The sequence below is a fragment of the Lethenteron reissneri genome, chromosome 25, assembly GCF_015708825.2.
Source record: "Lethenteron reissneri isolate LAM-NWPU_2019-01 chromosome 25, ASM1570882v1, whole genome shotgun sequence".
NCBI lineage: Eukaryota > Metazoa > Chordata > Hyperoartia > Petromyzontiformes > Petromyzontidae > Lethenteron > Lethenteron reissneri.
Genome location: NC_083803.1, coordinates 857,385 through 881,522, shown reverse-complemented (window position 1 = coordinate 881,522; position 24,138 = coordinate 857,385).

Sequence of the window (24,138 nt, the reverse complement as noted above, 5' to 3'; positions counted from 1 at the left end):
GCATTGCCTTGAATGAAACAGTCGTCGGTGTTGTGCCTTTTTTTAGATTAAATTCTGCGCTCATGTTGTATGGAGAATCCGTGTGTGTCGAGGCTCTGCTTGAAATGCAGCGGGCGTAGTAGACGCGGGGCACGCGGCTGATGCCGCATTGTGGGCGCGGCATCGGACCTCCCCTCTCTCCCCACTCTTCCCCACTCCCATCGTGAGGGATCGCAGCAAATGTTTACACAGGCGAGCAGCAGAAGCAATATAAAACCTGCTACTGCTGCAGGGAGTTCACTGTAACTGATGACATGCATACTTAATCCTTTTTAGCTCATCAAGCAGACAACTCCTGGGGGAAGGAAGCAATTATAAGACGTCCGTCAAAATGTATACTATCTGGTGGAAGAGTTATGCATGCAGTTTTTTGCTTGGCTGTTATGCTGGTTACGGTAGCCCTTTATACTGTTGCAGGGACGACGTTGTTTACTCTTTATATAGAATATTGGTTTAAACTTCCTGTCATGCATTTTTGTGAATAGATGTTAACGTCTTAAGTGATTGCTGTGTTTATTTTCAGTTATGGGCCATCAGTACTGGCTACCCACCCTTCCAAATCAGTTTTGAGTCTTGTTTGAACTACCGCTATTAAATGATTCAACAGTACACATTCTAGTATATATTTATCAGTGCATCATGTAACCAAGACCCTAGTCCATATATACACTCCTTGGCAAAACTTAAAACCACTATAGAAGGTTGTATGTTTACATGCCACTGGTTAATAGACAATAAAGCATAATACAAGTTGGCCTTGATTAATGTTTCAATTGTGTTTATGGTAATATAAATCATCACGTGCCCTAATACCATGACCAACATACACACCTTTGGTAAAAACAATTCAATAAGTTAACGGTTATTCATTTGAAATATGTAAATGCATTGTAACCAAAACATTGAAGACAAACAATTGTAGAAGAGATGTGGGTTCTAATGTAAGTTTGAATTCCCAAAACAAGGTGATAAGGCACACTTTCTAATTGGTGGTAACATTTGGCGGTGTTTTGGAACCACTCGCACAGTTTGCCTCGAGGCAATTGTCCAATTGCGCGGGGTGAGCTGCAATACTTAAAATCTGAATTTAGTCGACACAAGGTATGAATTAGTGCCATGTGTTCTTTGGATTGGTGGTCGCCACAATATGCAGCCCTCACGTACAAGCTGTGATTGCCTTGTGCAATAATGCTGAATATCAGTTTGTGGCAGCAGTGGGGGGGGGGGGGGGGGGCGCTGGAAAGAAACACCACTGTCATGCAAGTGATGCAACTTATTGAGACACATTGGCAATGGCCTCCACATTCAAGTGGTCTCATTGCACGGGCTGGTGAGAGACTTCATCTGCTTCCCCATTACCTGTTGGCCGGTGTGGCGTTGAGGGAACTTTCACATCGGCAACATTTGCACCGTGGCCCTTAATGGTGTTTTCCCTCACATCACCATGTTATTCATTCACTCAACTTCTGCTCCCCAATCACGGCCCATCGAAGCACTCTTCTGATAATTACTCCCCCCCCCCCCCCCCGTTCACCCTTTCATTCACTATTTGCTCACTCCACATTTACTCACCAGGCCATTCGTCCACTATTACCAGCTTGTCCTCGGACCAACCGTTCTTCTCGACACATTTACTTCACCTTGCCACCCATTTCGTCACGTTCACGTTGGTAAGCATCCACTGTACCCTCATCTACATTTAGTTTCGGTCTGAACCCCCATTCAGGATTACATTTACAATCAACTTGTGGAGCTTAAGGGAACGTGTCTGGCGAGAAAGGACCCCCCCCACCTCGCTTTGAACGATGAACCGTGAACTTTGGCAAAAAACGACTCCCAAATGAGAAGTTGAGGCCGTTATTGGAGTCCACTGCGCACTTTTCCCTTCTCGGTCAAATAGATTCGCGACATGCATGCTGGTTTGGCCTCTACTGCAGCATGCCGCCCCGCTCCCTTCTTGATCTGTCTTTTACCATTGTATAATTTCGTTGCGATAATGTGAACCTCAACTCGTGCTGTTAAGTAGAATGCGATACGGATTGCGTAACTCAAACTTTGATGGAGTATGCTGGGTGGTGCAGATTGCATGGCAGTGAAATCGTACACTAATGTCGAAGGTATTCACTTTTCTGGGTGGTTATTTTTGTTTGTATATGGGTCTCTTGAATTCTGGCACGTATTTAAACCGGAGAGCATATGTGGCACAATACAGTACTGGTACAGACTGGTATGTGAATGCATCAACACATTTACCATACAGGAAAAACACTGCACAGCCATAATACACAATTACTACGGTAAGGTTTTATTATCGAATGCTACCACAAGTGTGCAGATTGGTAGTCAAATGTTTAAGAAATAAAACTTCACAGTACTGTAGCACAGTTATGGATGACCTCTTTTCATTTTAAACTCTGCACATGTACAATTGTGTATAGAACTGGGAGTGCAGTCTACAGGAATCCACTAGTTTATACCCAATGTTTCCACGATGAGGCCCGAGTTTGTGTCGGTGGTTTAAAGATGCCAACTGCGTTCTCATGATGTTGCGTGGGGCTGACATGCAGTTGCCATGTACACCGCTCGCCCATGCAGAGGCGCTGTTCGCTCGTCACGACGACTCGTGACAAACCCAGTGGGACTCGGGAGCCGTGGCAGATCAGACGGATGATCGTGTGTAAGGAGGCGCGAGTGTTTTCTTGCCTACGCTGTTGGCTAACACTCTGTACCCATAAAACCTTAGGGCTTAGGACGTCTGGGTTTCATGTTGAGATATTCACAGCACAATTCGTTATACAAATGTATAGTGTCACGTGTTTGAGGAATGTCTTTGAAAATGCACAATCAATCACACGGGATAGTATTGCACACGCAAGCGTCGGTGATGTACCCTGCCGGCACACCGCGTACCACAACTGCGGCACACCACGCATGTGTGGGGGCAGACAATTTGACTTACACACAATTATCATCTGCGTTAGACACATACCAATGGCTATACTGTACTGTAATCAAGCTCATGTACTACACACCGAGATCACTTAATAATCCAGGATGGATCCGCTGCATTTTCACTTTTCACATATATGGAGAATAGTTTATAATTAACATTTTCCAAAACTATGTAGCTTATCGCGTCGGCTTTCGCGACCAATATTCATAAAGGTTTTTGGGTTAGATCGCGTAAGTATAAATGTCGTAATCCTCCACTACCCGACAGGCAATTAGTAAGGGATTTATCACGTAATTAAAACGCCGATTATTAATTCAGCCTACCGGTGTGTTGGAGAGTAAATCCACAACATTTACAATTTGAGTAGCACGACGTTTCGCTAGTAATTGCATCCAGCATCATCGGGCGATTTGCCAGAATCAATTTGCCAGATGGATGTAATTACCAGCGAAACGTCGTGCTACTCAAATTGTAAATGTTGTGGATTTACTCTAACACACCGGTGGGCTGAAATAACTAATTGGCGCTTTGTTGAAGTGACAAATCCCTGACTAATTGACTGTCGGGAGGTGGAGGGTTACGACACATACTTACGCGATCTAACCAAAAATCCTTTGTTATGAATGTATGTAGCGTTACAATGTAAATGCATGATGCGTTTGAAAAATGTCCGGATTCATGTCCGTATAGTAATCGGCAGTTTAATTTGTTATGCGAAAACAAAGATACAGGTTGCAATACCTTTATTTAGGCGTCTGTGCGATCGCGTTTGGAACCACGGTATCGCCGCAGCGTCCTCGTTACCACTGTTGTCAACTTAGCGCAAATTTGCCACCCTGCAGATTGTGCGTTGAGATTGTCGCTCATCGGATCCCTGGCTGGTTGGCTTTAATTATCAAGTTGCATTGTCACATCTCTCCCCCATGTCCGCACAGGCCATCGCGTTTCCCAGGACTGTTGTGCGTCTTGGGTAACGGTGCGTCTGTATTTGTTGTTAAAAATGCAGTGAGGTGGGTTGACAATGACTGGCGTTTGTACATGTCGTGATATGATCGACCGTAGTGAATTCACGTGCCGTGGCAACCCACGTGGTGTGCAGAGCCGTTTCCGGTACTCGACGCATTTCATAAAGCACTTAAGCTGCATACTTTGTTGCACGTTCCATGATTATTAATCGGGAATGTATTGCATACGTTGTACCTCTAGAACCACTGCAGCAGTTGAACAGACCATACGCTTGTGGCTCCACCATTGATGTCCCTAGAACATTGCTGTGCCAATCCGTGTAGCCTCACTCAACACATGCTTTGATGCTTTCTCCCAGTTACAAAATAGTGGAACCTAACTATGGCCAGGCATAGCCCTTGGGTGCTACGTGCTGGGTCAGTGTGGACTGGGAGTGGGACAGGGTAAGCCACCACGCCCTGAAGTAGATCCAGCAGATATATTTGTAGTTTTCGTTGAGTGCCAGCGTCCGGTCACTGAATGGACATCATTAGGCTTGTCACGATTTCCTCCCCTCCCCCCACAAGGTTCGGAGTCGTGATTTGACTCGGGGTGGCTTTATTTCTTTACGTTGTGCATTTAGCAGCTCTGATGATTGTAGGGTTTGTGAGCCATTTGCTATTTTGGAAATGATCAATTCCTGCATGCATCATTTGGTGTGATCGTAGTATAATGAGCTTGAAAGTATTGTCATTGATTAATCAATATACATCATCACCTACTTGGTGCTCTTGTGTGCTACCAAGTAATCATTTTTCTAATATAATCATAATGCAACGCTAATTTTGGTATTAACACCTAATTTGATTTGAAATTAAAAAAAAACAGTGTTTTTTATGAAGACACGTGGCATTCAGCATAATTAAACAATTCATGTACACTGAATTGTCTAAAGAAGCTTTCGACGTGGAAAGAAATTATGCATCTAGAGATGAGTGCTGGGTTTAATGTTTGTTCATTAGAAACGTAGAGAGTGTAGTAGGATTAGTCAGTGAAACATGGATGATGCTGAAGGATGAGATGAAAAGAGTAAATGCGTTTTGGGATGTGGCATGACAGAAGCATGGAATGAGTCAGATGAAGAACGAAGATGTGCCGAGAGAGAATGGCCACAAGCAATAATTACTGAGAAGTCTAACGAGAAGGAAGGTGGCATATGCTGGACATATCCTAAGAGGCTCACAGCTGGAGATGTGACGAGGATGATTGTGAAGGGAAGTGAGGAAAGAAGCGGTGCAGTTGGAACAGTGAGACAGTTTAACGGGACTGCATGAGAGACGAAAGATTGAGAACGATGGAAAGCATCTGTCATGGACATCGACCCCCAGATCTGAGGTTGACACTAGATAAAAATATGAAACGCAGAATATTCAGATGGGGTTGTGCAGAAATGCAACAAGGGTGGTTTGAGTCACGTACTTATGAAATAATCATGAAACATTTAACAAACCACCTCAGTGTTACTTACTGACGTTTTCATTGTACAGTTTTCAGTTTCATTTCAGTTTCATTTATTAGGTATAACCCTGAGCCATGCGGCTCTTGACTCATGTGCAACCGCAACAAAACAAAAACATGAACAAGAAACATCTTGAAGTGACTACACGCAACAGAAGAATCCAGGAAAAAACAGCAAAAGTCTTCCAGAAAAAACACCATATTTCAACGCTGTGTGCAAAAATCCGAGTGGGATGCAAGTCAAACAATAACAACCATAAGACAATTTAGATTAAAGTTATCAGGCTAACTCTGCTACAACAAACAAACATGGCTAAACCAAAACGTTTTCAAAATCACCAAAATAAAGCGATATAGGAACTCTGATTCAAATTTAACAATAAACGATATACATAACATGTACGACCAAGCTTCGCAGCCATAGCTGGCTGCATGAGTCACTCCGTAACAGTAGGAGTATCAGCAGTATCAAAAATGGTCAATGCACCCTTAAAGACCAGCACACTATAATCAAAACTCAAGATCATACTTTGCAGCGGTCATCCGGAACGATACATTTGATTTCAGGTCATTCTGAATAGCAGTGGCAGCTAGGGGTGTACAACTCCTCAAGAGCAGTTTTGAATGAAGATCTCACAGGTAGTGATCCAAGTTGCAGTTTATTGGCGATAGCATTCCAGACCCTGGGGGCATCAATAGAAAAGGCCCTTCCTCCAGTATTTGTACGGCAATAAGGAATGTGAAGCTGGTAAATGAGCGAAGACCTTAGGTCACATTTGTTCTTCGAAACAGTGAGGAGATCCAGCAGGTAGTCTGCTGATTTTTTGTAAGTACATCATGGATAAATAAGTTCTGATGCACAAGCCGTCGACCGTTGAGAGATGTTAAGTTTGACCCAATGTAGATGTGATGACGCCAAAAGGTGCGCCTTTTGGCGTCATCTGGTCCAACCCATATGAGACTAGGCTCGAAGGAAAGCTGTCTCGGGTGTGGACCAATCAACTTCAAGGACAGTGCACATTATCAGAGTTATGTCTTTTGTTTGTATTTATGACTGCAGGTATTGCGGTCTATGCAAACATGACTCCTTGCAAAAAGGTGTCAGTTTTGTTGCCAGATAGAAGGGTAAAGAACCAATTATCATATTTTTACTGGCAAATGAGGTCCCCATAGTGTAGATATTCAGGACTAGTTCAAGAGCAACTAGCTGATGTTGTAGTTTGTTGAAATCACCCTGGAGCTTAGCAATCACGTCATCTGGAGAGCGGCCAGCAGTAATCAGTATCGTGTCATCTGCAAAAAGATTTACCCTGGAACGATCCAGGTCAGTGCCCAAATCATTGACATAAAGAGAGAACAAGAGGGGTCTGAGGATGGAACCCTGTGGAACCCCTTTTGTTATCTCCAACCATCTATGAATACAGTTTGGGTGCCAGAAGAGACGTAATTTTTTCACCATTATACTGTGTGTTTGGAGAAATAGAGGCAACTTAGTTTACTAGGCAGGGTGTTGTGGTCGACTTTATCAAAGGCCTTCGACAAGTCAAGCAAAAGACTGGCGCAGTACTGCTTATTATCAAGGCTACTGTAAATGTGATTTAGAGAGTATACTGCAGCAGATGTGGTGCTTTTTCTTTTTTCAGAACCCAGATTTGTTTAAGATTGTTGTCGGACAGGAAACTGCTAATTTGGTAGTTCAATAATTTTTCAGAAATTTTCATCAACGGGGACAAAATTAAGATAGGTGGGTAGTTATTTGGATCATCTTTGTGAAGTGTACGAACATAGGAATGTTTCCATTCTGGAGGTACTGATGCTTTTTTGATGGACAGGTTGAAAATATGGGCTAGGTTTGTATATTAGATGACCAACAGTTAGCAGAGAAACGACAGGAATACTATCCGCTCCGGTAGAGGAGGACCCTTTGAGGTAGGACAGTTGTTTCAGAACATTACTTTCGTGGATAGGCTGGAAACTAAATTCGTTTAATGTTTGGACAGGGGTGTAAGAAATTGTATGAGCAGGGGTGACTCCCAATACATTATCAAAAGGTTACCAGCTTCATAAAATTGAAGGTTAAAATTGTCGACTATTTTTTGGGGCTCTGAAAAATAGTCCCCATTTCGGTTAAGAGCAACGGGCAGATTATCTGTGTTAGATGCCTTTTCGATACATTTGATTGTTTTCCAGAAGATCCAGGCATTGCCATTTGATTCCAGGAAAAGTAAGCATTTTTTGCCTGCCGTATTTTTGACGCATCTATTCCTTAAAATCCTGTATTCTAGCCAGTCATTGACCAAATTACTTTTCTGAGCACATGCCCAAGCCTTGTCCCTAGTTTTCATGAGCTTAGTAATTAAAGGATCAAACCATTGTGGGCAGTTGCCTTTAATTTTAAATCTAACGGAGCATGTTTGTTAAAAATTTGGAGAAACGTGTACCTGAAGGTCTCCCCCCAAGTCATAGTCAGGTTGGGGATATCACAGACCTTGTCAATATCCGAGTGAAGCACATCATTAGTAGATGCCTGTATGCTGAAGTGTCTCATTGAGTGCTTATCAACCAATTTAGGGGGGCTTTGGGTCTGGCTGATGATCTCACCCCAAATATGAAGGAGTGATCACTAAGGTTATTACCCAGAACACCTGTAAGTGTGAAATTGTGAGGGGCATTAGTCAATAGGGACGTCAAGCAGAGATGGCTGTCCCGGATTTTTTAGGTTGGGTCTTGTGGGGACATTTATTAATTGGCCGTGATGTAGAAGTGTTTAGCCAATTCCAATTCAGATCACCCATTAAAACTATTTCATCTTTAGGGAGGCCCCCAAGAAGCTATCTCAGTGCAGACGCAAGCTTCAACATCCTTACCAGCAGCACACTACTAATATCTGTTGATTATTTGGAAGAGTTATTCTGAGAGCCAGACCTTCAAAACAACATTTTTTTAAACAAGGAGTGATATGGTGAACATACAATAGTACTACGAACATAGATGGCAATTCCACCCTCGGTCAAGCCGAAACAGGTTATAGTTGTCAATCGTAATCTGCAAGTCATTTACGGCAGGAGTGAGAAATGTTAGTGTCAGGCAAAACATGTCCCCGGGTCCAGATGTGCCACTTCTAGTTTTAGTTGACTTAATTTAATCACAAGTCCTCTGATGTTGACACGTAGAACACCAACATCTTTTCTGCCAGAAACATCTACAGAATTATATGAATTCTTTAAATTTGGGCCAGGATGAAGCTCAATACCTCCCAGAAATAATAAAAGTAGAATTAATAGTTTGCACAGGTATTTTCTGTGAAAGGATGAAGAGCGGCGAACCTTGGATGAATAGCAGCAGCTCGCAGATGGCGATTTTTAATAGAATGAAGTTTGGAAGGAGTGCTGGTGAAGTAATGGGACAGAGATAGGGTTTAAAAGGATACAATGATGGAGTGTAGAAGTGTCTATAAGCTGTTTCATTAGCAGGTGTAGTGGCAAATTGAGCAACAAGTATGGACGAGAAATAACGAGGGTTGCCAGTGGTAGAGTTGAGTGTGGCATTCGATATGGCCGGGAGGGACAGCAGTAGTGTAATAAAGGACTCTCAGCCGATGTTGTTCTCCGTGTCCGTTATTGGGTTCTTACTCGCACCCTGGGATGTCTCCGCTCCGACCCGCACCTTCTCCGCCTCGTGCCTCCGCACGTCGTCTGAGTCCTCCGCTCCCGCTCTCTCTCTGCAGCCACCCCGCTGCTCGTGTGCTCCGCACACTCCGCAGCCCCCTTGCTGCTCCGTGTGACTCCGCACACCCAGCAGCCACCCTGCTGCTCCGTGTGCTCCCGCACACTCTGCAGACATCCCCGCTGCTCCACGAACACCGCTGGCTGACGGTGCCGGGACTCCTGCCTCGTGGCAATCGCGCCACTCCTCGTCAGCACTCCTCGTGGCCTCTCCCTTCTCTATTCTGTCTCCACTCCCGATCCCCTTCCGGTTCTCCCTTTATATCCTCACCCTCACGTGACCCTGACTCCTCCTCCGCACGTGACCCTGACTCCACCCACACTCACGTGACCCTGTCGTTGCTCGCATTACAGTAGGATACACAGCAGGAGAACTGCCATCTTTAATATATCAAAGGTACACGCAGTTTAACACACACGCGAAACAAATACTTGTAGACCGAGCGCGAGAAACGTCTTGCCGCACTCATCACACATGCACGGCTTCTCGCCCGTGTGCTTAAGTTTTTGGAGAAGAGGACCGCCCTCCATGTGTCATCAGAACAAGAGGAGATCACTATTGATCCATAGCATTGGAGGTGAAGCAGAAGAGGGTGGCGTGCTCATTGACGGCCTTTAGCTTCTCGCTGCACTCGGGCGGCAGCTTAAGGGTTTCCAGGTTGTTGAGCGAGTGTTGGAGGGCGGCTCCGTGCTTGCTGATCAGGTCGTTGGATGTGCTCATATCATCGAGCTTGGAGGACAGCGAGCGGAGCGTGGTCTGCAGTTCCATCTTGTCGGCCTGTGCACCTGATTTCTCATCGTCCGAGTCATATGCCTGCAGCACGCTTGTAGAGCCAGCCCTCCTTCACCACTGTCACCTCCGTCACAGTGCTTTAATAAAACAAGCCAGGAACACTGATATGTATTTAGGCATTTCTAAACTACTTTGCAGTTTGCCTCAAAATTTGTATGATAAAACTGGCAAGGATTTGTGTCACATTGGTCATATTTTTCCAGTTAGATTAGTTTTTTTTCGCATAGGGAAATAACTATCATAAGCATTAATAACGTATGCATGACATGATACTGCTAAAGACTTCGGGAATCTACTTGCTTTATTATCCCTTTGCTTCTGGCCACCTCGCACATCAACAAGTTCTGGGTACCCCCGTACACAATGGAAGATATCTGGCTTTCTGGAGGACGTTCCAGAACTGTAGTTTGTGAAGGTGAAACAGTCATTCCTCTTTGCAGACCATTCGCTCTACGTTGTGACAGTCTTGTGCGTTCTAGCCATGGGCCGAGTGAGAGTAAATCACAGGAACGCGAGCACTTCACCTTGTGGAGGGCATCTTACTAAGAAGACATCTGCCGACTCGCAGTCGTCCACCAGGGACTGGAAGAAGCATTTCGGCTATGCGTTGTGTTTTTGTTCGAGCTAGACCGTGCGTTGTTCGGCACAACGAAGCTCCTGACACGTGGAGCGAAGCGTCGGACATCGTGCCGAACAAAACGCGACGAACACTATGGAGCACAAACGCGAAAACATTACGCATAAACATTCCAGTGGCTTTGCGTCTTACATGCAAAGCCATATTCCGTTTGCTATACCGCCATATACCTCGTGTGTACATATTGCACAAATTCTGTAATACATTGTACATATTTACACGTGTGTAGGACTCGTACAAGGGTTGTCTTTCTCTCCTCTTTATTTTCCTCTTAGAGTCCACCTTCGCCGCGCCACCGCTCCGCATCTCGGCGCGGCCTCGCTCCGCTCCGCGCCTCTCTGCTGCGCCACCGCTCCGCGTCTCTCCGTGCCCTCTACCTCACTATCGCTACGCTTGTCGTCTCTACGGTTTCTCCTACTCTGCATCCTTCCGATGCATGGCTACCCTGGTTACTCACTGCGTTCTCGCTACCACTGTCTCTCCGTGCTTTACTATCACTTGCTCTGCGACTCTCCGGGCACCATTACTGCAGCACCATCCACGACGCTGACTCGTACAGGACTCCCTTCTCTCCGTTGCACTCTGGCTTATATCCCCACACCAATTAATCTCCCTAATTATCTCTACCCCCCCCCCCCCCCCGCTTATCGCTCGCCCCCTGGCCCCCCCCCCGTGTCACGTGGCCTTGTTTTCGCCGCCGGAGCGACGCCAGCTAATGCCCAATTACCTTTCCAGCCAATCACTGGCCTGTGTCCTCCCGGCTACCCTGACACATGTTTCAACCCTTAACGACCCACTTCGCTTAAAGTCACAACAACAACCATTACCTCACATCACCCCACTGTGCTGTGCTTGCTTGCATAGCAACAGAGGCGGGGGATGCGTGGCGCGCTATACTCAAGCCCTACACGTGTATACAACTCACGCAATGCCATTACTGTCAAAACATGCTCGTGTAATTGTGTATGTGAACGTGTACAGTAATGTATTGTCCTGAAAGACAATAGTTCCACAAGCTGTAGAACTACATGAAACTGATATTTGTATCAGCCAAAATATTAACTGCAGTGTGCTAGTGTTGTGTAAAAGCGTGGATAATACTTAAAAGCAAATATAAAAAATCCCCGGTAATGACCGCACACAGAAACGATAAAATCAAGTGGCCCGGATGGAGACTGCAGCTGGGTCGGTGATAACAATCATTTATATTTGTGACATCATGACTCGTATTCCAAGCCGCTGTGGCCAATATGACAAAACAAGGTGACATGTCGCACACGTGATACGCTGCGATTTTGCAAAAGTTTTTTTTTACATTAAAGCATTGACAGCAGCACCTCTGATGCAGCAAAACCAAGCCAAGATGTACATCAGGGCTCGGTTTCCGTGTCCTGTATCGCAACCAAAGCGTTAAAATGTATAAAAAAACAGTCGAGGACAAAACATGAACCTTATAAAGATTTGACGCCAAAATATTGTCCGGTAAAACCTGCCACACGGCCCATTGTTGTCAATCCACTGCTGGATGAGGGCCTCCCCACGCCGTGTTGATCAGTGGGGGTTATTTGAACCAATGGTGCACCACCCAGTTCATCCATGGATTGTGTTGCACTGCATTCTAATGACACCGTGTAGCCCCGCAGTCACCTTTAACCTGTCGGGCATGGTGGTGGTCAACCCATACAAGCGTTGTCTGACGGCATGGACAAACGAGACGGACAAAGCAAACGAGACGATACAAAATGAAACGAACGATATGAGACCGAACCAATCAATACCAGCGAGAGGGGCAGTGCAGCACGGCATTGTACAAGTGAGTCGTAGCTCACAACTGAGACCTACAAGAGAGTACTAACGAGACGCAATACAAATGCGAGAGAGAAGACGAACGATGCGAGCCACGCAGTTACACAAAATGAAAATAAATTGAGAAGAGGCCACGCGTAGAGACGGACGGTGCCGCATGATGCGCCTGTTGTGAGACTGACGGCGCTAAACGAGACGCCAAAGCAACAAAGAGAACACTCGATCCTTGACATCAAATCACGACCCAGTAATTCATCGAGTTGTATCTAAGGATGGATGTTGAACTTCTTTCGCACCATACGCAGCCAACCGCGCTAATCGTAGGTGCTTTGGGAGGGTTGTGGCGGTATCGACTGGCAATCGCATGCCCCACGTGTTATATTCACATTATTGCAAGGTGAACCTGACCACACAATGCATGCCTTTTACTTTGGCGAGTGAATCAATTGCGCAAATATGCTGGCAAGTGCCCTGCAGGTGTCTGTCAGTATTTGGACTCGAGATGCCACCGAGCAGTCAGCCTTAGTCGTACAGACAATGGGGGAAATCAACAAATGTAGTTCAATGTAGCACTTGATTTATATTATCTTAACAAAATGAAGTGTTTGGTGGTGGTTGTTGTTGTTGTTAAACACCTGCTCAGCAGTGGTTATATATATTCCCCCTGGGCACACGTGGTGGGGGTGACGTGGAATGCAGGGCCGTGCAATTACGTCAGATAAACAAAAGCGCGCTTCAAATAACAACGTAAACACGTTTTAAATTGCGCGCAGATCAGTGGCCAAGAATGTGAACGCGTATTACAATAACGTCAGGTCACTGCAAGCTTTTACGAAGTATACAAAACTACGCCGCTGGGATGATAATCCTCGCCAAATAGGGCGTATTAAAATCCCAGCGATGCTGATCATGGGTCACTGCTTCAGTTAACAAATTTTGTAAAAAAAGAAAATTAACACAAAATCTTCAATTCAGAGCTGCTAAGTTTACGAATGTTTCTGTTCAGATGTAATTATTATGGTGGTGGTGGTGAAGATGCTACAGCAACAAAAGTTGTGTTGGGCATATATACACCCTACGCACGGGACAGAAAATGTCATGTAAACCCATTGAAGGGTGACGAGGATAAATGGCAAATTTGTATTGCAATCATCTTAATTGGCACAATCAGGTGCTTGCTGACTCCCCACATTAATTACGCTTCAGGTTATTATTAATGTGCCGAAATGCTTCTACCAGAATGTCAATGGCCACAGTTGGATCTGATAGCTCTCTGGCGTGTTTTCAGGTTGTACTGCGTGTTTGATATTCAATTGACATTCAGCTCCTGAATAAGCTTCCAGCATAGTGAGTATAACGGCCAAGTCATTGTGCCGAACGACACCACGGTACCGCATAACCCGACAACACATCAGAGCTGTACAGCACAACCGCCAAAGCCTATGTGGTAACTTAATATATGTTTTGTTGTTGTCAAAAAGACTTTGGTTTTTCTAACCGAAGGCCCAGATAAGCCACATTGGCCCGACGAGATAACAATAACAAGGCATGAAAATGGCAGTGAAAATAAACAGAGCTGCCAGTACGGTTGCCACCTCTGAAGTATAACATCTGGAATGTATCACGGAAAGTAGAACATTTCGCATTGAGTGGTTTGTTATTATTAAAACGTGACTTACAAAAATCGGGACTGCTTATGTTCCGAAAACACTTCACAGATTTCCCAGGACAGCCACCCAAAAGAAACAATGATCCTGGGAATACCAGGAGAGGTGGCAACACAAGCTGGTATATGATGTTACCTCGGGATGTTGCTCAGTGAAACTGATGAGTGACCCTCCCCCACCCACCCCCCAGCAATGAGAAATAATAGGAGAGGCACAAGCAGCCCAGGCGACGTCCATCAGAATCGACAGCGCGACGCATTCCACAAGCCGGTGGCAGAGGCTATGTGCATTATTGGCGGACGCATAGATAAAAAAATACTGTACGTGGATTAGACGTAATCCATGGAGAGAAGTGAAATTGTCTGGTAGACCTAAAGCTCAGGATTGTTGCAGCTTTGCAGTTATTTAAATGGCTCAAGTGCACAGTCGCGAGATCATAGAGTCATCCACAGGGACAGACTTTTACATTTTACCAAAAAATGGCAACTGCCAAAAAGATAATTAAATCGTTCGTGTTGGCAGTTCTCATTGTGTATCTACAGTATAAAGGGGCACTCCCTTTGTAAACAAGGTCCCTTTAATGGTCTTAAAAACACTGTAAATGTGCCACGAATGTGGGTTAACAAATAAAGGCAATTGATTGCGCTGTGTCAATCAACTGCTGGATGAAGCCCTCCCTGGGCTATCTCAGTCAATGGAGGTTTCTTTGACTATACTTCGCAGTCATCTTGGCTACATGACATCAAAGTGGTTTACATGTTTATATGTGTTGAGGAGTGGAGTGCTGACGTCAGGTTACACTCGCCTCGGGGGAATGCCGTCAGGGTAAAGTGACGTCATGCCCCCCGGGGTATTTGAGGGAAGACCCGTGACGTGGACGGGGTCTTCGCCGGGAATCGAGAGAGTGCTAGGGGAGTAGGGGGCTCCGGGATAGAGGGTAGAGATCCAGGCTAAAGGGCTGCTTTACCCGGCTGGCCGAGTTGGCTGAACCCTCGGTCAGTGCTGTGGGAAGAGCCCGATAGCCTGGTGGGGTGTAGGGAGCTCCCAGTACCCTTCCCCTGGGGAGATTAGTTAATAACCATTGTGTTAACCCCTTCCCCCGAGTTAGGCGTAAGCCCTAAATAAACAGTTTGGCGACAGCCCCTACACGACCGGCTTCAGCGTCCTTTTCTACCACGCAACATATGTAACATATACAGGGTGTCCGAAAATGAATACTGTACTAAAAAAAGGTTGACTCTGTGATGCCGCCGCCACGAAGCCGTTCGGCAGGCGCCCAAATCCCCGACCTCGCCACTACCAAGCAACGGAGCCAACCCCGCGTCTCCCTCACCTCACCTCACATGAACACACCCGCACGCATTTTCCCCCACCCATAGAGCTGGAAGGGGAGGTCACCTGGCCGACCGGTTTTTATCCGAGAAACCCTTATCGGGGTTAACTCTCACGGTTTCCGGCGATCAGGGAATTGGACGACCTCCCCCGTGCTACGTTGCGCCGCGGCGCTGCGACCAGCCTTAATATGGTGTGGTCGCGGCTTGGGGCATTCGGCCACCGAGGTGGAGGCGCATTTTCCCCCCACACACACCCCCACGGATCGACGAGACAGGCGGAGGAGGGAGGGGACAGCATGAACAGCGGGACCGCATGGACTCTGGCGGATAGTCATGGAGGGTTGGGAACATTACGCTTGAGCGCGCAGACCCCATTGTTAGGAAGGGTAAGGGATTAATTAGGATGTACGCCGCCAACGCCGCTCACTGATTAGCAGATCAAAAGCACCCGGAACCGCCGTGCGCGGGCTCGAGGTGCACGAGCCACTTGTTCAGCGCAGCATCCCTTTGAGGTAGGGAGGATAAATAGGGGGGCGCAAAGGGGAAATCGCGCTCTTCTCTCCAGGCCAGTGGACCAGCAGCAGCTCCAGCCAGCGACCCGGACGTCCGTGCGACGCATCGAGGTGCGCTGTTAGCGCAGAGAGCAGCGAACCTCCGCGGGCACCAAACAGTGAGTGGGAAGGTGAAGTAGGGTAGCGTAAGCCAATAAATATGGAATAGGTACAGGTTTGGGTGGAATAGTACAGCCTCGTCGACTCACTGATTCAACATCAATTCGCAGGTAGCATATAATAAATCATTAGTAGCGAAGCGTGGTCTCGCGTGATCTTGTCGTGCAGTGTGAGCGTGTGGGTGTGCGTGTGTACGCAGTGATTCTGTGGTGCTGCGGCTCGCCTCGGGGGAGCGCTGCGCAGAGCGGTGCGAGAGTGGGTGTCGTGTGTGGTCACTCCGTGTGTGATACAGGTGCGCGATCGCAGCTTGAGTAGTCAGTGTGGAGTTGGAGTGCACGAAGCGGTGTGTGTGTGTGTGCGTACGTTCGCTCCGTGTGGGTCGCAGGTACGCGATTAAGAAAGGGAGGTATCGTGGTAGCGTAAAGGGGACATAATACTGCGCGGTATCTAGCCATGCCTACTACGCGGACCCGCGGTGGAGGGGAATCCTCGGGCGACGGCTCCCACCCCATGGGTGAGGAGCCTAGCAGCGGTTCGCTTAGCAGCGGGGGGGCGATCGATGATGTTAGCCCGGCCGTTGGCATTATCGAGGGAGGGATCTCGGGGGCTAGCGACCCCGACATATTGGTGTCAGAAACGGGACGATCCCCCGCACCCCCAAGGGAAAGAGGCCCCCCAACCCAGGTTAAAATCAAATGCACATTTACGGGCAAAGGAATTCCATCATGGAAATCGTTTGCCCGCAGCATCAGGGGGGCTAAAAAAGTTAATGGGTGGTCGGATGAGGAGGCGTTGCAGCAGTTAGAGATACATTTAGATGGGCGAGCAGCTGACTTTGTGGAAGCTTTGCCCGCAAGCGCACAAACTCAGTGGGAAAAATTAATGTACGAACTCGAACGGCGCTTCGGCACCTATGACGAGGAGGAGGCGCAGGCGGGCCTTAGAGGCACGCCGCCGTCAGCCCGGCGAGGATCTGCGAGATTACGCCGAGGACGTACGCATGTTGACCCAGCTCGCGTACCCGGAGCACGAGGCGAAAGTAATTGAGAGCCTCGCCGCCGGGAAGGTCCAGCGATATTTGGCACGCACCCCGTGGTGGCAGCCAAATATAGACGGTGCACGCCTCTCCTTTAACGCACTTGTCGAGCGCGCGCGCAAATGCGAGAAGCTCTCTGGTGAGCGCGCGCAGCCTCGAGGGAGGGGACGAGAGTGCGCTGTAGCGAGCCTACTCTCAGGACGAGGAGGAGGAGCTCGCCATCGCAGGAAGGGGACGGGCAAGGGAGCCCCAGAGACCCAGCGAGACTACCCCGGGGTGGGTAGCCGGGTTACAGACCGGCATGGGAGATATTGCTGGCCAGGTACACCAAGTACGCGAGGAAACGAATAAAAATATGACCAAACTGCAATCCTCCGTTGAGACCATCCGATCCGAAATGGGGGACCTACGCGCCACGGTAGGGGGGTTATCTGGAAGGGTAGCCCGACTAGAGGCGGAGGGTGGACAGCGGCGTAATGGGGGGGAGGGAGTGGGCAGGGGGCCCACTACGGAGCCGCCCCCCCTCCTCGGGCATGTTATATGTGCGATCGCCGAGGGCATTTAGTGAGAGACTGTCCTGAAATCACCTGAGCTAGGCAGATGCGGGGGTTAAACGCCAACGCCCCCTAGAAAGCGGACCAACTAGGGGTGCATTCGACGCGGTCCCGATACAAATAGACGATATTGAGAATAATGGCGAGCGAGTGATCTCCACACAGGTTCCAGCAACAACGCCCACGGAAACGGTGACTCCTGGCGACTGGCTACGGGAGCTGGTGGCGGGGATCACGGGGGCCACGTCGCTGGTGGAAGGGGAGGTTAACAGAGTGCGTACCCGAATCCTGCTGGACACGGGGGCGGTGGCCTCGCTCGTGAGCGCAGCGCACTGCAGCGCGATCGGGGTCGACGTGCGTCACCTGCAGGCCCCGGACCGCGCGCTGCACACTGCGAGCGGAGCCGGAATGGGGCTGCTGGGGAGAGCCACCCTAGAGGTCCGCATAGGCAGCCAGGTGTGCACGCAGGAGTTCTACGTGTCGAGTGCGTTGTGTCACGAGTGTATCGCAGGCATCGACCTCCTAGAACGGTTGGGACTCAACGTGCAACCCCGCCAGCGATGCGCCACCATGGAGAGCAACGGCGAGTGGATACCGTTCCTGGGACGAGAACCAACGCGCCTCCGCTTTACACCTGTGGCCGCTATCCTGGCGACGGCAGTCACCATCGGCCCGCTCACCGAGATGCTGGTGCCGATGGCAACATCCCCCACCGACCCCGCGCTCCGACCATCAGGGGAGGTAATGCTAACTCCTCACCCGGAGTTGGCAAAACGGTATGGGGTTGTGGGATCCGCCACGTTGGTAAACGCAGATGGGGACCGATTGTTTATGCGGATGTTTAACCCCCACAATGCCCCAGCGATACTGCGACGGCGCACCCCGATAGCCACAGTACACCCCCTGCACGCACGCCACTCTAACGACTCAGTGTTCGCACTCTGGGCTGAGGACCCCGGTCGTCCTGAGGGTGACCAGGACCTGGCCTGGCGAGTCGGCCCGACTCCCCGAGCCGAGGTCGTTCCCCTGCTCGACGCGTTACATGCTCCATGGGCGGACTTACCTAAGGGAGAGGCCGATCGGCTGCACGAGTTACTGCGGGAGTATGCCGACGTGTTCAGCGAACACGACTCGGACGTTGGTCGGACCGACCTTGTTAAGCACCAAATTGACACCGGTGCAGCCCGACCCATCAAACTCCCTGCATACCGAGTGAGCGCACCCGAACGCACCCAGATCAAAGAGGCGGTTGGGGACATGCTTCGCGATAACATAATTCAGCCCTCGGCGAGCCCCTGGTCAGCCCCGGTGGTACTAGTAACGAAAAAGGATGGGTCAACCCGGTTCTGCGTCGATTATCGTAAACTGAACGCAGTCACGCTCGGCGACGCCTTCCCCATACCCCGCATCGACGACACTTTTGACAGCCTCGCCGGAGCGCGATATTTTTCTACCCTCGATCTCGCGTCCGGGTACTGGCAGGTGGAGATGGCGGAGGAGGATCGGCCGAAAACCGCATTCACCACCCCGATGGGACTATTCGAGTTGAGTACTCCCGTTCGGACTCACCAATGCACCCGCGACGTTCCAGCGGCTGATGGAGTTGGTGATGCGGGGTTTGCAATGGGAACAGTGCCTGATTTACTTGGACGATGTGATCGTGTTCAGTAGATCTTTGTCTGAACATTGGTCCAGGCTACGAGAGGTGTTCCAGCGACTGCGAGCGGCTCATCTCAAGCTCAAGCCACGTAAGTGTTACATCGCACAACGCGAGGTGGGGTACCTCGGGCATCGCGTCAGCGAGGCAGGCGTGCGCACCGATCCGGAGAAGGTACGCGCCGTAGTGGAGTGGCCACGGCCAAGGAATCTGACGGAGATCAGATCATTTTTGGGGCTCGCCACCTATTATCGTCGATTTGTAAAGGGATTCAGCGAGATTGCACGCCCCCTCACCCAACTCACCTCCCCTAAGCACCCCTATCAGTGGACGGGGGCCTGCCAGACGCCCTTCACCACTCTCAAAGACCACCTCACCCACGCCCCCACCCTCGCTTTCCCCGATTTTACCACCGATTTTATTTTGGACACCGACGCCTGCAGCAGCGGGCTGGGCGCGGTGTTGTCACAGGTACAGGATGGGACGGAACGAGTCATCGCGTACGCCAGCCGGACCTTGAGTGGGGCCGAGCTGAACTATTGCGTGACCCGCCAAGAGTTGTACGCTGTGATTTTCGCATGTAAACAGTTCCGGCCGTATTTGTACGGCCGGAGATGTCGCGTACGCACTGACCATTATGCTCTTCAGTTCCTTCTTACATTCAAGGAGCCGCGGGGGCAGATGGCCCGTTGGTTGGCGCAGTTGCAGGAGTACAACCTGCAAATCGAGTATCGGGCTGGCCGGACGCATGCAGACGCGGACGCCTTGTCGAGGCGGCCCACGGTGTACGCCGAGACAAGGGCGGAGGAGGCCTGCCCGTGTTTCACGGGGGGACGCTGCCGGCAGGCAACGGACCCCCGAGAGGCCGTGGCCACTGACCCCCCCCCCCCAGCGAGAGAGAGTGCAGTGTGCGCCACAGAGACCCTCACAGGTGGCACCGAGGATCCCGTTGACCGCCCGGCAAGCGCGGGACCCGCGGCCCGGGACCCGATCGGACGGATCCAGGAGGACGTCGGCTGCGCCTTCCCGGGCCTAAACGACGAGCAGCTGAGACAGACCCAGCAGCGAGATCCGGATCTGGCGGCAGTGGAGGCGGCACTGCGGGAGGAAAAGAGCGCCCTACCAGGACCCTGGAGCGGTTTGTATGCCCGGTTGTGTGTGCAAAACGGAGTGGTACGGGAGTTAACCGAGGCCGGCCAGCCGGGGTGCATCTGTGTTCCTGCCCAGGTGCAACCCCAGCTGCTACGGCTGGTGCATGACCACCCACTCGGGGGCCACGATGGGGAACGACGCACTCGAGAGACCCTGCGTCGCCAGTATCTCTGGCCCAAATTGGCACAAGACGTGGCGGCCTGGGTACAGGGCTGCCGCGCCTGTCAGCAGTGCGGGCCGAAACAGGCACGATACCAGGTACCCCTAAGGCCGTTCCGCGTCAGCCGCACGAATCAGCTGGTCGGGATCGATCTACAGGGGCCATTCCCACGATCCCATCGAGGCAACCGGTATATTCTAGTCACAGTAGAGTATTTCACCCGCTACCCCGTGGCAGTGGCCATCCCTGATAAAACGGCCTTGGTGGTGGCCCGGGCATTCGTGAAACATTACGTACTCAAGCACGGGATCCCAGAACGAGTCCTCACCGACCAGGGTACCGAGTTCGAGGCCGAGCTGTTCCAGGCACTGTGCCGAGAATTCGGAATCCAGAAGGACCGAACCACAGCGTACCACCCCCAAGCGAACGGTATGGTAGAACGCATGAATCAGACCCTAGCGGGGAAACTCAAACGTATGGCGGCTGCAAATCAACGGGATTGGGACGAACACCTCCCCTACGCCCTTTTCGCCTACGCCACCACCGTACACACGTCGACGGGACAAACCCCGTTTTTAATGATGCTCGGCCGTGAGTCTCGTTTACCCGCAGATCTGCTATTCGGCGTCCCTTCCCCCCAGCCGGAGGAGGGAAGCCGCCCCGTGGAACACCTGTTGGAGACCCTGCGAGAAGCCCGAGGCCGAGCATACCCGCAAGGGGAAGCCGCGCATCGGCGACAAGAACAGGGCACCCGACCCCGCATGGAACCCCCCTTATTCCTGACAGGCGCTAAGGTGTGGCTACACACCCCTCGCGTCGGGGCCGGGCAGGTGGGGAAACTGACGACCTACTGGCGGGGACCCTGGACCGTGGTGCGGCAGATATCCCCCTGGACGGTACTAATTTATGGCGGGGAGAGGGGTCGAGAGACGGTGGTCAATGTCCGCCGCTTAAAACCATGGACAGCGGCCCCGGCGAGAGAGAACCCCGTCACCCGAAGGCCCCGAAATCCCGGAGTACCCGCACCCCTCGTGTTGGGGGGCCTCGCACACTACATGGGCCCCGCCGGGCCCCCGAGACGCCCCGATCCAGTCCGGAGACGGCGCGGACGATGGCCACTAAACCCTTCCGCTGCTGAGTTTGTGCCCCAGCCCACAGGTGCCGGAGGACGGGGAGAGCCGCTGGAGTAGAGGAGGAGACCGCCGCAGGAGCTACAGAGGACGGAACCACCCGCCCCGAGGCCAGCTACCAGGTCCGGACGGATCCCCCGGACCCCGCAACGTTTCCTCGTGGGCGCGGCCCAAGCGAGGTGCTCCAGTCAACCCGGGACGGGGACTGGCACCTCGGGGGGCTATGTGATGCCGCCGCCACGAAGCCGTTCGGCAGGCGCCCAAATCCCCGACCTCGCCACCACCAAGCAACGGAGCCAACCCGGCGTCCCCCTCACCTCACCTCACATGAACACACCCGCACGCATTTTCCCCCACCCATAGAGCTGGAAGGGGAGGTCACCTGGCCGACCGGTTTTTATCCGAGAAACCCTTATCGGGGTTAACTCTCACGGTTTCTGGCGATCAGGGAATTGGACGACCTCCCCCGTGCTACGTTGCGCCGCGGTGCTGCGACCAGCCTTAATATGGTGTGGTCGCGGCATGGGGCATTCGGCCACCGCGGTGGAGGCGCATTTTCCCCCCACACACACCCCCACGGGTCGACGAGACAGGCGGAGGAGGGAGGGGACAGCATGAACAGCGGGACCGCATGGGCTCTGGCGGATAGTCATGGATGGTCAGGAACATTACGCTTGAGCGCGCAGACCCCATTGTTAGGAAGGGTAAGGGATTAATTAGGATGTACGCCGCCAACGCCGCTCACCGATTAGCAGATCAAAAGCACCCGGAACCGCCGTGCGCGGGCTCGAGGTGCACGAGCCACTTGTTCAGCGCAGCATCCCTTTGATTGTAGGGAGGATAAATAGGGGGGCGCAAAGGGGAAATCGCGCTCTTCTCTCCAGGCCAGCGGACCAGCAGCAGCTCCAGCCAGCGACCCGGACGTCCGTGCGACGCATCGAGGTGCGCTGTTAGCGCAGAGAGCAGCGAACCTCCGCGGGCACCAAACAGTGAGTGGGGAGGTGAAGTAGGGTAGCGTAAGCCGATAAATAGGGAATAGGTACAGGTTTGGGTGGAATAGGCCAGCCTCGTCGACTCACTGATTCAACATCAATTCGCAGGTAGCATATAATAAATCATTAGTAGCGAAGCGTGGTCTCGCGTGATCTTGTCGTGCAGTGTGAGCGTGTGGGTGCGCGTGTGTACGCAGTGATTCTGTGGTGCTGCGGCTCGCCTCGGGGGAGCGCTGTGCAGAGCGGTGCGAGAGTGGGTGTCGTGTGTGCTCACTCCGTGTGTGATACAGGTGCGCGATCGCAGCTTGAGTAGTCAGTGTGGAGTTGGAGTGCACGAAGCGGTGTGTGTGTGTGTGCGTACGTTCGCTCCGTGTGGGTCGCAGGTACGCGATTAAGAAAGGGAGGTATCGTGGTAGCGTAAAGGGGACATAATACTGCGCGGTATCTAGCCATGCCTACTACGCGGACCCGCGGTGGAGGGGAATCCTCGGGCGACGGCTCCCACCCCATGGGTGAGGAGGCTAGCAGCGGTTCGCTTAGCAGCGGGGGGGCGATCGATGATGTTAGCCCGGCCGTTGGCATTATCGAGGGAGGGATCTCGGGGGCTAGCGACCCCGACAACTCTTTTATAATTATTCGAGATACTGACATAAATTGATATGAATATTTGCATTCGACGTATAAGTTTTAGTTTGTTGTGCCTATTGATTGGTACTTTCTGTGCAGGAGAATATTATGACAAGTCCGCCCGTTCACTCGACTAAACACCATTAGATTTTTATCTCTGGGTTTTTTTTTTAATTAAAGTCTCCAACTAGCAAACCAAGGGACCTTGAATAACTTAAACATCGTATTGTTGATACTTCTGTGTCATTATCCATGCCTACAGCTGTGTGTGAATTATTTTTTTCTCAGAGTTGAACGCCGAATTAGATTGATTACACTATGTAACACATTTTTTGTTTCTGGGTAGTAAGGGTTATTTCGTAATTGCTTATGCCTAAAAAGTATAGAACGTTTGTTATTATTCCCCACAAACTTTGCTTTTGTGACTAGGCCAGTGATATTTAGAAATGTACCTCCTTTCAATGAGAAAACGGGCGAATGTGTGTTCACTTAAAGTCAGAAAAACAATATGAATAAAAAGTTACATGTATTTATACTAAAGTAATACAAAAATGAATGCGAAACATTTAGAAGTGAATAGTTTTTCGAGATTTACGATAATATTGTAAATCACTTTTACGAATCAGCCCCCAAATGTAGTCTATCAAGTTCTCGTTATACTGTCCTTGGTAGCGGCATTCAAAGTCCAGTATATCCTGGTGGAAGCGCTCGCCTTGTTCCTCCGAGTACGCTGTCATGTTCT